A 17381-nucleotide genomic window follows, 5' to 3' on the forward strand; every position below is an offset into this window, starting at 1 on the left:
AACTCTTACTCATTTAAACTTATAAACTCTAAACTCATAAACTCGTACACTTATAAACTCATGAATTCATACACTTATGAACTCATGAATTCATAAACTTATAAACTCATACACTTATGAACTCATGAATTCATACAATTATGAACACAATCTTTCTATCTCTCTTTCTTTCTTTCTCTCTTTCTTTCTAAATAATCTTTCTATATTTCTTTCTTTTGTTGTGAACTTTTTCTTCTCAAGTGTAGAAAAGATAGAGTTGCAGACCAGGAGATTGTTGAGGTATAAGTTCTTTATTGCGTCGCTGTAGTCATCTCAATCAAGTCTAACTAAGGCAGTATACATTTAGTTCATATACCCTTTCAGGAGGAGGAGTTACATAAAGGTGGAAACAAAAGCATGCAAATGAGGCATCTGGGTTAAGGATGTGCCCTAGACTGAGAGTGTTACCAATCCTAATCCAATCAGCATAACAGTGTAATGTAAATATCCTAATCCAATCAGCCAGACTCTTCACCGATACCTTCACATTATCTTAATGGCCAGGCAGTGCATAAAGACAAAAGGTGATAGTCTCAGTGCTCTGACCAATTTAACTTACAATAGAGAGCTGGACAGACAGGAACAGGCAGGTTTGTGACATCATTTACCTTAGATACAAAATTCACACTAATAAACTTTCTCAGTTTCTATGCTATTGTATTGGAAGCTCAATTATACATTTAAAATAAAATTTGTAATCCTACAGTTCCCCCTTTGAGAGTTCTAAATAACTCTCACAAAATACAAATTTAAAGACTTAAAAGTTCATTCTTGTAACTTGTGATCGTTACAGGCACATAATGCGTGTTCTATGTTTGCTTTTCTGCAATTGCATGCTGACACAGAAACAAACATGCAAATTTAGGGTCCGTGAAGTTCTTAAGGGTAATAGTCTTTTCTGTTTGGAACTGTCATTTCTTTGTGAGGGGCGTGAGTCATTTGTTGAATGAAACACTTGATACTGTGGACGCATAGATAGTACGCTATTAGAAGAAATAACAGCAGAATTGCTATTTCCTTTATCCACAGCCAGGGTTTCCCAATCAAGTTTCCGAACCATGAAAAATTTACTTCAGTCATCTGGTGTAATTTTGCTGAAAGATCAAGAATGTCTTGTTGGATTTTGTTCAAGTTCTCTGTTGGATCCATTAAAACCCGGTGCAGCACTCAGGTCCGATGATGGTGCAGGCTCCTTCCGTTGCTAGAATGTAATCTAAGGCCACTCTGTTCTGTAAGATCATTATCTTGTGCGAAGCGAGAGTGTCTGTGATGTTACTGGTACGACAATCTTGATCATGTTGATGGATGACTGAAGGTTTCGTATGTGAGTCTCTGCGTTGTGTATTTTTTTCTTTTTCTTTTCTTTATCCTTTTGTGATAGTTGGCTCGGAAGAGGGTCAAGTTGTTTCTTGAGGTTTTCTTGTGGCTTCATACGCAGATGACGAGGTCAGTGCGTATGGGTCTCGGGAAGTCATCAGTGGTATCTGCACAGAGTAAGAAAGAAAACAAAAGACAGGAGAGCAGTATTTGTTCAAACACTAGGGTTGTAAACTTCCGAGTCTGCTAAGCAGTAGAGCAGTATTTGTTCAAACACTAGGGTTGTAAACTTTTTCTGGGTCTGCTATTGTCGTTCCATCTCTCCCTATTTCTTAATTCCTTTGACACCTAAAGAACAGTGAGGTAAGGATGGACTAGGATAGGGCCTATGAGGGAAGTCTTCACCCCAGGGTTAACCCCCGAAGCCTATTGCATTCGGTTCTTCCCGGGGCTCCTCACTGGTTCTGTGTCCTAACCTATCCCTGTTGGTGGGGGAACAACCTTACAGTGTGTACAATGAGTCCAGGTTTTCCTTCCCTGACACAATACTGCAGCGGCTGTAATCAACATCACTTGATGTGGCCCATGCCACTTTGGTTCTAATGGCTTATTTCTGAATGACTTTATCATGACCCATTGACCTGGGATGATTGTGTGTCCCCCTTCTGGTGAAGTCTGCCAACATGACTCAACTCTCCCTCTGGCACTCTGTACCGCCTTTGTTAGGTTTTCACAGTAAGCAATCAGGGCATCTGAGGTAATGTGTACATCAGCATTTCTAAGATCAATCACACCTGGCATCTGCATGGGGCGTCCAGTAATAATCTCATGAGGGCTCAGTCCTACTGTTCTGTTAGGTGATGCTCTCATACTACACAGTACTGCTTGCAACGCTTCAACCCATGGTACTCCTTCCTGATGCATTTTGCTTAGCCTGATTTTGATTGTTCTGTTTGCACGTTCAACCTGTCCTGATGCTTGTGGCCTATAGGGGCAGTGAAGGTTCCACTTAATCTGCAACATTCTAGACACTTCCTTGACTATCTGTCCTGTGAAGTGTGTACCTTGATCTGAGTCAATCCAATCTGGTAATCCCCATCTGGGAATGAAATCAGTGACAAGACATTTAGCAGTATGTGCAGCTGTAGCACGCCCTGTTGGATAAGCTTCTACCCATCTTGAGAACTTGTCTATTACTACCAAAACATCAGTTTTTCCCTTACAACGAGGCAATGATATGTAATCAACTTGCAGGTGACGAAATGGTCCTGGTGGAGCTGGGGTATGTGCTGCTGGTGTAGTGGCTGCTGGTATATCATTATTTTTCTGACATGTAACACACCTCTTGGCTGTTTCTGTGGCTACATTTCTGAATTTTGGATTCCACCACTGATTTGAGAACCTGTGATTCATCGTTGCTGGACCACTGTGACCTAAACTGTGTATTTGTTGAGCCAAATATGGCAGCAGTGATTCGGGAGCGACATACTTTCCCCCTTTGGTCCAGCAACCAGATGAATCCACTGTGGCTCCTTTGTCTAACCATGTCCATGCTTCATACAGAGGAACGTCTTTGTACCGATCAATTATTGATTCAGGAGGCATAATTGTCTTCTGTGCTGCACTACCTGAACACACTTGTACAGTTGCATAGAAACAAGCCTGTTTAGCTGCCATATCAGCAAGAGCATTACCTTTAGCTTCCGTAGTATTAGTTGTGAGATGTGCTTTCACTTTGATCACTGCTAATTTCTTTGGAAGTTTCATGGAAAACATTAGATCTTTCACTAATTCAGCATGCTTAATGGGGGATCCAGCAGAAGTTAGAAACTGTCTGGTTTGCCAAATGACACCAAAATCATGAATTACCCCAAAAGCATATCTGGAATCTGTGTAGATATTAGCAACTGATCCTGAAGCTAGCGTGCATGCTCTTGTTAGGGCTACTAGTTCTGCAGCTTGAGCTGAAAAATGATCTGGAAGACGTCCTGAAGCTAACACTTCCGTGGTGGACGTTACTGCATAACCTGCTCGTCTGTTACCTTCAATTACTTGAGCTGAACCGTCAACAAACAACTCAAATTCTGAATTCTCTGTGGGAGTTTCTTTTATTTCACTCATAGGTGTATATGTAAGCGTAACACAATCGTGTGTCATTTCTCCTTCATCCTCTAACAAAACTTCAGTCATAGCAGACATCATACATGAGGACGGATTCGTGACAGGTGCACGCTGTAAGACAATATTCGGGGCTGTGAGAGTTGCTAACCAATTTCCCCAGCGAGAGGAAGTGACAGAAGTGACTTTTGCTTGATTCATTAATGCGGACACTGCGTGCGGACATCTTACGTTTACAGACTGTCCTAACACCATTCCTGATGAAGCCTGAAGCGCTAGATGCACTGCCTGTACTGCTCTGAGGCATGGGCCCATACCTTGAGCTACTATGTCAAGTTTACCAGAATAGTAATGAATTGGGCGTAAACTGCCCCCATGATCTTGCATTAGACATGCAGTCATGAAGCTTAAATGTTCATGGACATAAAGCACAAATGGTATATCAGTTTGGGCAATTCCTAATGCTGGTGCTTGACATAGTGCTCTCTTCAAATCATTGAACGCTTTGAGGTGACATTCTTCCATACAAACATCTATGGGCGGGGTTTCATACAAATCAGAATCTTCACCTATTACGCCAGTTAAAGAAAATTTGGTTTTCTTGTACGGAATGTCTAAACCTTTAGCCAATTTTGTAGGAATTATGGTAATTTCTGCACCTGTATCAAGCAAAAAATCAATTTCTTTCTCTTGTATGCTACCTTTCACAAAAATTCTTGTGTCATTATGATGTATTACAGGGGTAAGGTAGCTACTCACAGCCCCAACAATTAGTTTTTTTCCTGGTCTTTTTGTGCTCTTAAAAGAGCCTGAACAAGCTGTCCTAAAGTTTCAGTGGACACTTGCGGAACTGCTTCCGGGTTGTAAGCAGGCTGAGAAGGAGCAGAATTATGCATAGCATTTCTTTTTGTATCTTGCAATTTCTTCCTACACTCTTTCTCCCAATGTCCTAATCTTCCACAATAGTGGCAGCTCCCTTCTTTTTTAGACCACCTGTTTTCTTGTTTTGCTGTGCTAAATGTAGCTGCTGCTGCTACTCTCACTTTGGTTTTAACATCAGCATCTCTTTCCCATGCAGCTAACCTGTCAACGTTACTTCTGAGAGTTCTGTTAGACCAAGTTAGATCTAGGAATGGCAAAGCTCTTCTGTATTCGGCTACAAGGCCATCTGACCAGATACGAATTAGTGGTCCTTTGTCATCGAGCACACTTTCGGAATCATCCACTATTCCACTGTAAGTTATGGCTGACTGACAAAACCGTTCAGTATATTCATTTAACGTTTCTTCTTTCTTTTGTACCCAGCTAGTAACTCTAGACCAGTCTATTTTGGGTCCTAAGATAGTCTTTAGGATTTTCAAAACACCTTCTCTCATATCGCCTCTACTGGCATGTTGTAGTTCATAAGTCACTGCAGATTCAAAACTGTTGAATTCAGAATCAGTTAAAATATGTAACATTAACTGTGTGACTTCTGTGAACGACATGTCATATAGACGAATTTTGCCTATGAATGCCCTTCTAAATTCAGAAAACTGTTTACGTGGTGAGGGTAAACTCTCAGAGAGTCGTTCTATATCCTTAGGTCCAAGGGCTTTTGCGACAGTTTGTATTCGGACTATAGAAGGGTGGGTAGAAACACTTTCATTTTCCTCAATTCCCTGTGATCTTTTTCTAGCTCCACACACATAAACTGAATTAACAGGCTTATCAGTGACTGATTGGACGGCTACATCTGTTTCAAAGAACGTTCGTAAATCAGGGTAAATGTTATCAGGCTGACTTACTTCTTCCCCATCAGTTTTTTCTGCATCTTTGTTGCGGTTCAATTTCTTGGTTAAAGAGGAAACTTTAGCCCGGAGCTCATTAATCTGTTTCTCTAGCTCTGAGTTGCGTTTAGACTGTTCTGTAGCTAGTGCTAAACCAAATTCTCTATGGCAACATATTATGCCTTTCACATTGTTCTTGCGAATACTTGCTCCTAGTACTTTTTTACACTCATCTACCGACCAAGTTTTGTCTGGATGAATCTCATATTTCTGCGTTAGTTCTTTTCTAACTTTCTCAGTGACTATTAGGTTCATTTGTTCTCCTAACAGTGTTTTAAATTCACTATCTGACCACAAAGGAGTCGCAAGACCAAGTTTTTCAGTTGTTGGAACCAGCCTAGCATTCGTTCTAACCATTTTGTGGATTTCTTTATCACACAATCAAAAACACTAAAACTTCTCTGATCAAAAGAGTCTACACTTATGTCACAGATCAAACTGTTGATAAACCTTCCTTGTTACCAACACATCACATTTAACTTCCCTGCCAGAAACAGAGGATGAAACACAAAATATTAGCACGTTACGCTAATCTTCCCTGAAAGAAACGGAAAGGATCTTTCACCTTCTTTCACCAAATAAAGTTTGGTGGAGGTGTTTAGAGAAACAGTGTTTATTGAGGTTCGTTTGTGTGTGTTTGGTGAGAGTCCCTCAATAACAGCAGAACAACCAGGACAAACTGTGACAATCAAATGTAAAACCAGCACAGATGTGTTCAGTGTTGGTTCTGTTTATATCTTATCCTGGTACTTACAGAAACCTGGAGAAGCTCCTAAACTCCTGATTTATGCAGCGGACAGCCTCGAGTCAGGAACTCCATCTAGATTCAGTGGCAGTGGATCTAACAGTGATTTCACTCTGACCATCAGTGGAGTCCAGACTGAAGATGCTGGACATTATTACTGTCAGAGTTATCACAGTGGTGATGATGTGTTCACACAGTGATAAAGAGTCGTACAAAAACCTCCGTCAGTCAGAGTCACAGAGACTGAACTGAAACTGCAGCTGCTCAAACACTTTCACACACACACACACACACACACACACACACACAAATCATCGCTGTCGGACGGAAGCCTTGTATGTCCAAAACCGTTACTTTTCAGGAAACGAAAGAAAACGTCTACGGTTACGTATGTAACCCTCGTTCCCTGAGTAGGGAACGGAGACGTTACGTCGGATGACGACGAATGGGGTTTCGCTTAGAAAGCCTATCAACTTCGAGTATTACAAAACGAGCCAATGGCAAAGAAATGCCATGGGTCTGCGGAATTTGCATTGCGTAACTCCGCCCCACCTCGTGGGTATAAAAGGAGGAAGCCGGCAGCAAGCAGATATGTTTCTTCGCTGAGGAGCCAAGACTGAGCTCAGGCGATCCCCGCGGTACAGCGGAGAGTGGCAGGAAGACGTAACGTCTCCGTTCCCTACTCAGGGAACGAGGGTTACATACGTAACTGAGACGTTCCCTTTCGTTGTCACTCCGAGTTACGTCGGATGACGACGAATGGGGTTACCAGTCTAATCACGCCACCTCAGCTGTCTTCCAGTGCCCTGCGTAAATCTGAGATCCCTGTCGTGAGACTAGCACGGACGAAGGACTCCTATTTAGCCCAGGAATACCAAGGTACACTGGGGAGCATATCCCAAAGTTTAGGGGAAATATGCAATTACTGCCAACCCAGAGGGGGGGACTTAGAGAATACACATATGACCCGAAGGAGACATATGGAGAACACTGGGGTGTCCAGCCGCAGGTGGAATATTTCAACCCCAGGGGTGGCAAGGTGGCTTGCCAAGGGAAAGACACATGCTCAAGAGGCTTACAGTGGAAATACACATGTGGGGGTCGCTCAGAGGAGGGACCATGCACACGGGAGGCACCTAGCCGACGCGCAGGCAATAGACACTGGCGCCGACGTCAGGAGTGCTGGAGGAGCTCAGGGCTTTCGGGGAAGCTCACCTGAGGAGAATATCGCACGTATCCAGTCCGTGGAGTGGAATGGCGAGCAAGCGAAGACACCTGAGCGTGTCCGGTACTAGCTGGTTGAAGCGAGTACACGAGAGGACACTGGCTCCACTCGGAGATTATAGAATCTGACGAATGTGTTAGGTGTCGCCCAGCCTGCAGCTCTGCAGATGTCTGTTAGCGAGGCGCCATGCGCTAGAGCCCAAGAGGATGCCACACTCCGGGTGGAGTGGGCAGTCACACCAAGGGGGCACGGTCGACCTTGCTGCTGGTATGCCTAAGCAATGGCGTCCACTATCCAGTGAGACAACCTTTGCTTTGAGAGAGCCTTTCCCTTCAGCTTCCCACCATAACAGACAAAGAGCTGGTCTGAGGTCCTGAAACACTACGTCCTGTCTACATAGGCGCGGAGAGCGCGTACTGGACAGAGCAGTGCAAGGCTGGGTCTGCCTCCTCCAGGGGCAGCGCTTGCAGGTTCACCACCTGGTCCCGGAAGGGAGTGGTAGGAACCTTGGGCACGTATCCAGGCCGGGGTCTCAGGATCACGTGAGAGTAAGCCGGCCCGAACTCCAGGCACGCTTCGTCAACGGATAATGCGTGCAGGTCCCCTACCCTCTTGATGGAGGCCAGTGCAACCAGGAGCGTTGTCTTCATAGACAGGAATTTAAGCTCAACTGTTTGCAGGGGCTCAAATGGAGCACTCTTCAGGGCAGTTAGAACCACTGAGAGGTCCGAAGAGGGAACGAGAGGAGGGCGAGGCGGATTTAGTCTCCTCGCTCCTCTCAGGAACCTGATAACCAGGTCGTGCTTCCCTACCGACTTACCTTCGATGAGGTCATGGTGTGCGGCAATAGCGGCAACATAGACCTTCAGGGTGGAGGGAGACAGCCTTCACTCCAGCCCCTGTTGAAGGAAGGAAAGCACAACGCTGATCGAGCATCTCCGGGGGTCTTCTCGGTGAGAAGAGCACCAGCTGACGAAGAGGTTCCACTTCAACGCATAGACGTGTCACGTGGACGACGCCCTAGCGGAAGTGATGGTAGCCACCACCGCTGGTGGTAGGGTACTCAAACCTGCCTCGTCCCATCGAGGAGCCACACGTGGAGGTTCCAGAGATCGGGACGAGGGTGCCGTAGGTGGTGGCACCATAGGTGGAGGTGCTGTCGCGAGGAGTACTAGTTCGGAGAACCAGGTCCGGGCGGGCCAGTACGGCGCGACCAGAATGACCTGCTCCTCGTCCTCCCTGACCTTGCGCAAGGTCTGCGCAAGAAGGCTCACTGGGGGAAACGCATACTTGCGGCCCTGCGGCCAGCTGTGCGCCAGAGCATCCGTGCCGAGCGTGCCCTCGGTCAGGGAATAAAACTGGGCGCAATGGGTCGAGTCGTGGGAGGCAAACAGATCTATCTGTGCGTCCCCGAACTGGTCCCAAATCAGCTGGACCGACTGGGGATGGAGTCACCATTCTCCAGGGAGTGGCTGAAGCCGTGAGAGCTCGTAGGCTGCACAGTTCAGGGCTCCGGGGATATAAATGGCATGTAGCGACCTCAGATGCTTCTGACTCCATATGGGGAGGTGGCGAGCGAGTTGCGACAAACGGCGGGAGCGTAGACCATCTTGATGGTTGATGTACGCTACAGTGGCGGTATTGTCTGAGTGGACTAGTACGTGTTGGTTCTTGAGCACGGCCCGGAAGCGGCGCAAAGCAAGACGTACGGCCAGCAACTCGAGGCAACTGACATGCCAGAGGCGACGGGGTCCTGTCCAGGAGCCCGCGGCAGCACGTCCATTGCACATGGCACCCCAGCCCGTGGAGGAGGCATCTGTCGTTACAACAACATGCCGCGAAGCTCGTTCCAGGGGCACTCCAGCCCGTAGAAAACTGAGGTTCGACCACGGGGTGAAGGTATGACGGCAGGTCGGAGTAACTGTTACTCGGAGGGTGCCGTGTTGCCATGCCCACCTCGGGACTCGGTCGCGAAGCCAAAGCTGAAGCGGTCTCATATGAAGCAATCCGAGCGGCGTTGCCGCGGCTGCAGAAGCCATATGCCCCAGGAGCCTCTGAAAAAGTTTCAGTGGAACCGCACTCTTGCCCTCGAACTGTCTCAGGCAAGTCAGCAGTGACTGCGCGCGCGCTAGCTCGTAAGCTGCGCGGACATGGCGACCGAGTCGATATCCATACCGAGAAAAGAGATCCTCTGCACGGGGCAAAGTTTGCTCTTCTCCCAGTTGACCCGAAGGCCCAGACGAGCTAGGTGCCGAAGCACTAGGTCCCTGTGTTCGCAACCTGAACTCGAGAGTGAGCTATGATCAGCCAGTCGTCGATATAACTCAGGATGCGAACCCCGTGTTCCCGAAGGGGAACAAGGGCAGCCTCGACGACCTTCGTGAAGATGCGAGGAGACAGGGCTAGCCCGAAAGGGAAAACCGCGTACTGGATGCCTGCCCCTGAAAGAAAACCGAAGGAACGGTCTGTGTCAAGGAGAATAGAGACATGAAGTAGGCGTCCTTCAGGTCGATCGCTGCAAACCAATCCTGGGCCGTATGCATTCGAAAATGCGTTTGAGCATCTTGAACGGCATCCTGTGAAGGGAGCGGTTCAGCACGCGCAAGTCCAGGATTGGCCGTAACCCACCGGTTTTCTTGGGGACAATGAAGTAGGGGCTGTAGAAGCCGGACCTCATCTCGGCTGGAGGGACAGTCTCGATTGCACCCTTCGCCAGCAGGGTGGCAATCTCTGCTCTCCTGATGGGGACATAGCCACCGACCAAAGTGGAGCGGACTCCCCAAGCGGGGAGGAGACTGTGCGAACTGAATCGCATAGCCGAGCCTGATGGTCTGCGCGACCCAGCGGGACAGACGGGGAAGCTCTAACCAGGTTCCCAGGAACTGAACCAGCGGGATCATGCGAACCACAGGCGTCCCCCCGGAGGGGCAGCGGACGTGGACGGCATAGCGGCCCGATGTGGGGGCACAGTTAGCAACCGCGCCCTGGCAGAGGGGCCAGGGGAGGGGGCATTGATTTTCAATGATTCTGAAATCATTGTTTCTAGTAGATTATGAGGAGGCTGGTGCTACCGCAGATCTGTGTCCAGGATAGGTCAAACTAAAGGCGCATATGAACGGGGCGTGTGACTCTGTGCAGTATCGGGTCCCTTATTGAATGAATAATTGAAATTATGAAATGCCCAGAATAATCAAAGATCTAAATTAACTCAAATTCAATATTTATGATTATTTTCTAAGAAGAAATTAGTTTGATTATCATTCGATATTGGAGTCAGATTAAGCGTAGAGCTAAAGTATTAGTGAAACTAAATTCTAATAATTATCTAAAAAAGTGAACTTCCCTGGAACGCTGAAAAGACCTACACGCATTTTCCCTTCGCCCACACAGTTGGATTCCGTCGTTGGGCCAATGAGTGGCCCTTACACCCTTATATCAATACATTTATTTAACCAGTACTTTGTTTTTGGATCATTTTACATGTATAAATGTGTTCATTTAACTGTACAGCAACCCTGTTGGAATCAATATAACAGTCTTTTATTTACGGTAATCAATATTTAAATGTAACTATTCTGTTCTCTACTCCCTGTCAGATCTGAATGATCACTTCTGCTCAATTTTTAGTTTATAAACAATACATTAAAGATTCACTGCTGCAATTCCTCAACACAGTGAACAACAATACACTTTAAAAACTATCCTATCCATAGACCTCTGCGATTCACTTCCTCAACACAACAGAGTGGTATAGGACTTAGTCTACACGAGACTTCAGCACCTACACTTAGTTAATTTTATATATGTGCATGCTTTTGCTTATCATCCTTCAAGGCCCTCTTGACAAGCAAACACAGATCAATAACTGATATCCTTATCAGTACATACAAATCAATAACTGATATTCTTATTAGTTAATACAAATCACTGGCAAATACTACTGGGACCTACGCCACGCTATTAAAAATTACTTGATATCGTCAAAGACAATGTATGCAATTTTTCTGGAATCAAAGACCCCTTTTACATTTTTTTTTTGTTCTTTAAATTTGGCAAAGCTTTTCTCAATGGTGACCAAAATAAATTTTAAGCAAAAACTGCTCACCTTAAAGTACAGTGGCCACTGTTGTCTGTTTTGGTCATCCAGTGAAACCCTTCGTAGTTCCTTCAGTTCCTAAGCCAAGTCACATCTGGGGTGCCATTTGTTGTGGTTTCTATCACTTCTCAGAGATCTTTGATGCCAGAAATATTAGACTTTCAACATGACATCATGACTTTGCGTAAACATACACGCCACTTTCTAAAGCCAAGTGGCGTGTTATCTGTGCGCATTTTGAGCTATCCGCGTGTATGTCTACGCCGTTAAATATTCTGAGCGAAACTACCATCATCCCCGCATATGATTTTGCGTGTATGTCTACGCCGAAACGAACCATTATCCCCCGCTGGCATTCCGCGTGTATATCTACGCCGAAACGAACCATTATCCCCCGCTGGCATTCCGCGTGTATGTCTACGCCGTAACGAACCATTATCCCCCGCTGGTATTCCGCGTGTATGTCTACGCCGAAACGAACCATTATCCCCCGCTGGTATTCCGCGTGTATGTCTACGCCGAAACGAACCATTATCCCCCGCTGGTATTCCGCGTGTATGTCTACGCCGAAACGAACCATTTTTCCCCGCTGGTATTCCGCGTGTATGTCTACGCCGAAACTAACAATCATCCCCGGATGTGATTCCGCGTGTATGTGACGCCGTAACTAACAATTATCCCCGGATGTGATTCCGCGTGTATGTCTACGCCGAAACTAACCACCATCCCCGGATGTGATTCCGCGTGCATGTCGACGCCGAAACTAACAATCATCCCCGGTGTGATTCCGCGTGTATGTCTACGCTGAAACCATAGACTGTAAAGGCCGAAACTAACCATTATCCCCGGATGTGGTTCCTTCCTACGTCTACGCAGTTCCCCGGATGTGATTGATTCCTTTTTCAAATCGGCTAAGCAGGTGTGGTAAGGTGAGGTACTGGATTTGCTAAATGCAAAATTACGTTTTTTTGGCATGCTTTGCATCAGCTCGAATGATTACATTCAGAAATCAATGGCTATGCTATGTCTGTCTTATGTGGTGGTATATAAACGCGAATTTAAAACTCTGTTAGTAGAGCTACGATAGCAAGTTCCGGTTAGACAGGCATCGAACCCAATCTGTGTTAAGAATGGGGCGACTAGTCCAAATTGAGCATGTTTTTATAGCTACATGCCTACAAATGTTATTCTGTGTACCCATTTAGTGTTAGTATTACAAACATTCTGATTCCATTAATATTCTGATTCTACTGGTTGCAGAAAGTCATATGCCTCACCCTTGTTAAAATTTCTGCAGCCACATTGTGTGTAGATATTATGTAAGTGTAGAAAGTAACACATAATGTGACAAATATGGAAAAGAGTTTTTTTTTTAAAAGAAGAGAGAGAAGAATGGCTCTTAAAAGAGCCGTTGGTGACGTTTTTTAAGGAGGACAACTGTAGGGTTGGAAGAGGTAGGTGTGATTGGGAGTTGAAGAAGATTGGAATGCTGCAAAGTAAAGGAAGGTTGAATTAGACAAAAAAATGATCACAGATACGAAATACACCATAACCCTTGTGTAAGGCTACACCTGTTCGGATGATGATATACTGGAGTGAACACTAAACATGGAAGAAAGGCAATTTAATTTAAATGATAGGGTCATTATTTGACATACTATACATGACAAATGTGCAAACATCCATCTTTAGCCATTCAAGATGAAGATGTTAAAAATTGTGAAGGGGGGCATTAGCAATTCACCAACTTCATCATGGCACGTTAGTATGCCTATTAGTTTAATATTCATTTTAAAAAAACTTTAAAACATGTTGTTGGTACATCAATGTAAATTACACTAACCACTTGAACACGGATGAGCAGCGTAACTTAGCTAGCTAGCGCTTAATGATTAGCTGCTAGCTAAAACAACGCAGTGGGTGCTCTATATGGGTCAAATGTGCCTAAGACTTGCAGTTTGTATATATATATATATATATATATATATATATATTTGTTTTTTCTCTTTTCAGAGGTAATCTTAACACTTGTGGGTTGTAAAAGATGAAAACTCACGTGATGAGATCCGTGACGATCTGTTCATTCATTCCGTCTGTCACGTGTCAAATGAACGAAAGACTCGCAAGGTAAATTAATTATTTATGATCCCTGTAAATAATTTTTGACTGAATAATAAGGATTTCTTAAGTCAGAATATGATCAAGATTGCGTAGGTGGATGTGTTCGGGGAATTTGCCTGTTAAAAGTAGCTATAACATTTAAAGCCCCTTAAATGAACGAAATGACTCGAAAAAAGATTCGTTCATTTTGATGAACGAGATCGAACAAGAGAGTCAGTAAAATGTTTCGAACTTCACATCACTTCGTGATAGTCACGTGACTGTGCTCTCAAAGCGCACTTCGTATGTTTCCGCATAGGGTCGGAAAAAACCGAACAGAAGTTATTTTTTCAGGAGAACTTGGCGTAAATTAACATGCAATCGCAAGGTAATGTAAGTCAATTGAGGCCAAACGGCGTTGATAAACACGCTAAAAAGCGATTATGCGTCTTGATAGCACGCCAAAATGGCATACGAATTGGCGTGCCATACATACGCCATTTCATGAGATCAGTCTGAGACTTTATTTTGCAACAAAGCCGAGCATCTTCTGCAGAAAATGACTCCAGATTATATACCATTCATCCTTTTCCAAAGATGGTAACACACCCTATACAATATATATTTTTGGGTAAGAGGTCTTTGTACCATGTGACATACTAGAATATAATTTTCTGCTGCATGCAACATTCCAGGCCTTTCTTCAGGCTTCAGAAAGTCAAACCAAAGTCACAGACAGCGGAAATAATAGTGTAGGCCCTACATGTATAACTAAATTACTTATTTTCTAAATAATAAAATCTTCTACAGATGCAATTTAACTAACAAAGAATTTATTTACCAATGTATACAAAACAGAAAACATTACAACAATTCTAAACTGACACTTGAAAATGACAAATTAAATGTATAATAATTACCCCTTTTCTTGTTTGAGTTAGTGTGAAAGGGCCTTTATCAGGGATGTTGGTGAACATTTTATAATTTGATGATGATTTCAAAATATGACATTGTACAAGATTTATACATGAACATCTGTCATGATCCGGGTTCCTCCCTTCTCTGTCTCCCTCTTGTGGTCACATTACAAACTCATTCTCTACACTATCACTTTAGTCTCATCAGGTTCCGTTGTTCCATTTCACCTTAATCTCCGCTCACCTGTTCCTCCTTTCCCCTAATGCCTCTTACTATTTCTAACCCTCTCTTTGTCTGTCTCTTTGTCAGTTTATTGCAAGCTATTCATGCAAAGTACATTCCTCTTACCTCTCTGTTCGAGTCGTGTCTTGTCTTGTCCTGTCCTGTGAGATTCGTGTGGAAGCATCTCCTCGAGCCGGTATATTTATCTGTTCTCTTACATACTCACTGAACTCTGCCCTGCCAATTCAGACGCTGAGTTCCTGACCAGACATGGTATCCAGTCGACGGTACCCTCGCTCTCGGCGGGTCTCTTCTCCCTCTGTAGTCTCCACTGGGACCTCAACTTCGCCTAACGCGTTGCTGCGCATCAGGAGATCCTGTGACCATCTACTCGCAGTTTATGTTCTATTTCTACGAGCCAAGTTTTCTGTTTTGACTGTTTCCTTAGAATCCTAAGAAGATTTATGTTCCTTATTGATTCAGTGATTCTCTTCTCATTTTCATTAAAGACTGTATTATTGTGAATCTCGCCTTTTGGTCCTCCATCTCTCAGCACATAACAACATCTTTATTGTTATTGTGTTTTTGTGCATACAGAACAAATATGATCTCATCAAGAAAAGCATCTTAATTAAAGAAATCCTGCTCAATATCGTCTGCTAACAAAGACAGACAATATGGATCAATCTGAAACATATAGGAAAATGACCGTTGGAGAGAAAGACAAAAACAAACCCCATAAAACCATTCTGATGGTGGGAGAAACAGGAACAGGAAAAACAAAACTAATCAATGCGATGATCAACTACATATTAGATGTTCAGAGAGAAGACAAGGTTTGGTTTGAGATCACAGATGATCAGAGAGACCGAATATCAGCTCACAGTCAGACCTCCAGCATCACTGTTTATTGGTTTTATGACCAAAAGAGTCCAATCGATTTAACAATCATTGATACACCAGGATATTCAAACACATTTGGTATAGAAAAAGATAAACAGATCGCTGTTAGTTTGCTTAGCTTATAATGAAATAGATGCAGTGTGTCTGTTGATTCAAGCAACACATCGTCTCTCTGACATACAGATATACATATTTGATGCTGTTCAGTCTTTATTTGGGAAAGATAATGCTGAAAACATCGTCTTGCTCTTCACACGTTCAACTGGAGCTCCTCCTAAAAATGTCCTGACGGCTGTTAAACAGTCTGAAATCAAGTGTGCAGTGAATGAACAGAATCAGCCGGTGTTTTTCCTGTTTAACAACCGACAGTCAGAAGCTGCTGATGAAGAAGATGATGAAAATATACAGGAACAATCATGGAATCTCAGTTTTAGAGGAATGGCAGGATTGTTCAAGTTTCTTGACACAATAAAACCAAAATCCCTGCAGATGACTCAAGATGTGTTGCAGAAACGGAAGAAGCTGGAGGCAAATATCTCTAATCTAAAAGCACGTTCAAACGACAGAATTAAAGCAAAATGAGCTGAAACAAACTCAAGCTGCCCTGGAGAACAACAAGAAAGTTGTTGAAGAAAATAAGAACTTTGAGTATGAAGCTGACGTGCCCTATAAAGAGAAGGTTGATATTGATCGCTCTAAAGCCAAAGAGGCAATGTGCTGCAGCGTCTGTGAGGAGAACTGTCATTATCCAGATAGTGGGTTGGTCAAAAATCTCTCATGGTGCAGTGTGATGAGAAACTATCATTGTACAGTGTGTACAAATAAATGCCTCTACAGCAAACACGACGAAGAAGCAAAAATATATGTAACAAAGACAAAGAAGAAGAGGACATATGAAGAGTTAAAGAAGAAATATAATGTCAAAAATGGTGACAGTGTGTCTGTGTTCAAGAAGCTGGAAGAAGAACAGCAAGAATTAGAGAAAGAGAAAATAAAGCTGGTGATTGAAGCTTTTCACTGTGTGAATACTCTGCAGAAGATCTCAATCAACACTGATTCACTGAACACACTTCAGCACATTGATTTTCTGATTGAGAAGCTGTAGGAAATGAGCCTGCAAAAGCTGAAACACTGGAAAACTTCAAGAAGAGAGCCGGATTTCCATTTGTAAGTTGCTTTAAATAAACGGCATCTGCAAAATTACCTAATGTAAAGTGATTATTTTGAATTCTGTATATTCGAATTTACAGTAAGACACTATTGAAAATATAGCAGTGATACTGTAAAAGGAACTAATAGCACTGGACTTTGCTTTTAATTCTTTATGATGTTTTTGGGCCTTGTGTTCATTGCTTAGTGCTTCACATGTTTATTGAAAAAATACAAAGAGAATTTTAAATGCTCTCACTTGTGTTTCCCTTATATCAATACATTTATTTAACCAGCAGTTTGTTTTTGTTAGTTTTTCATGTATGAATGTGTTCATTTAACTGTGAAATGCAGCAACCCTGTTGAAATCAATATTATGTTTTTTTATTTAATCATTCATGAAAACTCTTAGGAATGCTCACGTGCTCAGCTCGTGCACATAGAGATTGTAATTTTGTGTTATATTTTACCTTCATTTACCAAATAAGCTTTATTAATATTGAGTTGTGTTTTATATATGTTTATATCTGTAATGCTTTTGCTTTTAATATGATGAGGTATTCAAGGAAACTCTAGGTGCACACCGAAGTCATTTTATCATGAGGATTTATTAACTCAGATCATACATGCAAACATGAGTGCTAAATCTTTAATCGCAAGATGCATACTGGACTGTTCAAAGCTATATTGCATCATTTTACTGAGATGTGTCATGGCCAA

At 43.5% G+C, this 17381-nt stretch overlaps 1 pseudogene; it reads left to right on the forward strand.

The window, feature by feature from the left end:
- Positions 1-2216: 2216 nt before the first annotated feature.
- On the forward strand, positions 2217-16697 carry LOC143714438 (uncharacterized; annotated as a pseudogene).
- The last annotated feature ends 684 nt before the right edge of the window (positions 16698-17381 follow it).

Source organism: Siphateles boraxobius, unplaced genomic scaffold (assembly GCF_051911475.1).
Source record: "Siphateles boraxobius isolate OS27281-9 unplaced genomic scaffold, OSU_SipBor_1 12, whole genome shotgun sequence".
NCBI lineage: Eukaryota > Metazoa > Chordata > Actinopteri > Cypriniformes > Leuciscidae > Siphateles > Siphateles boraxobius.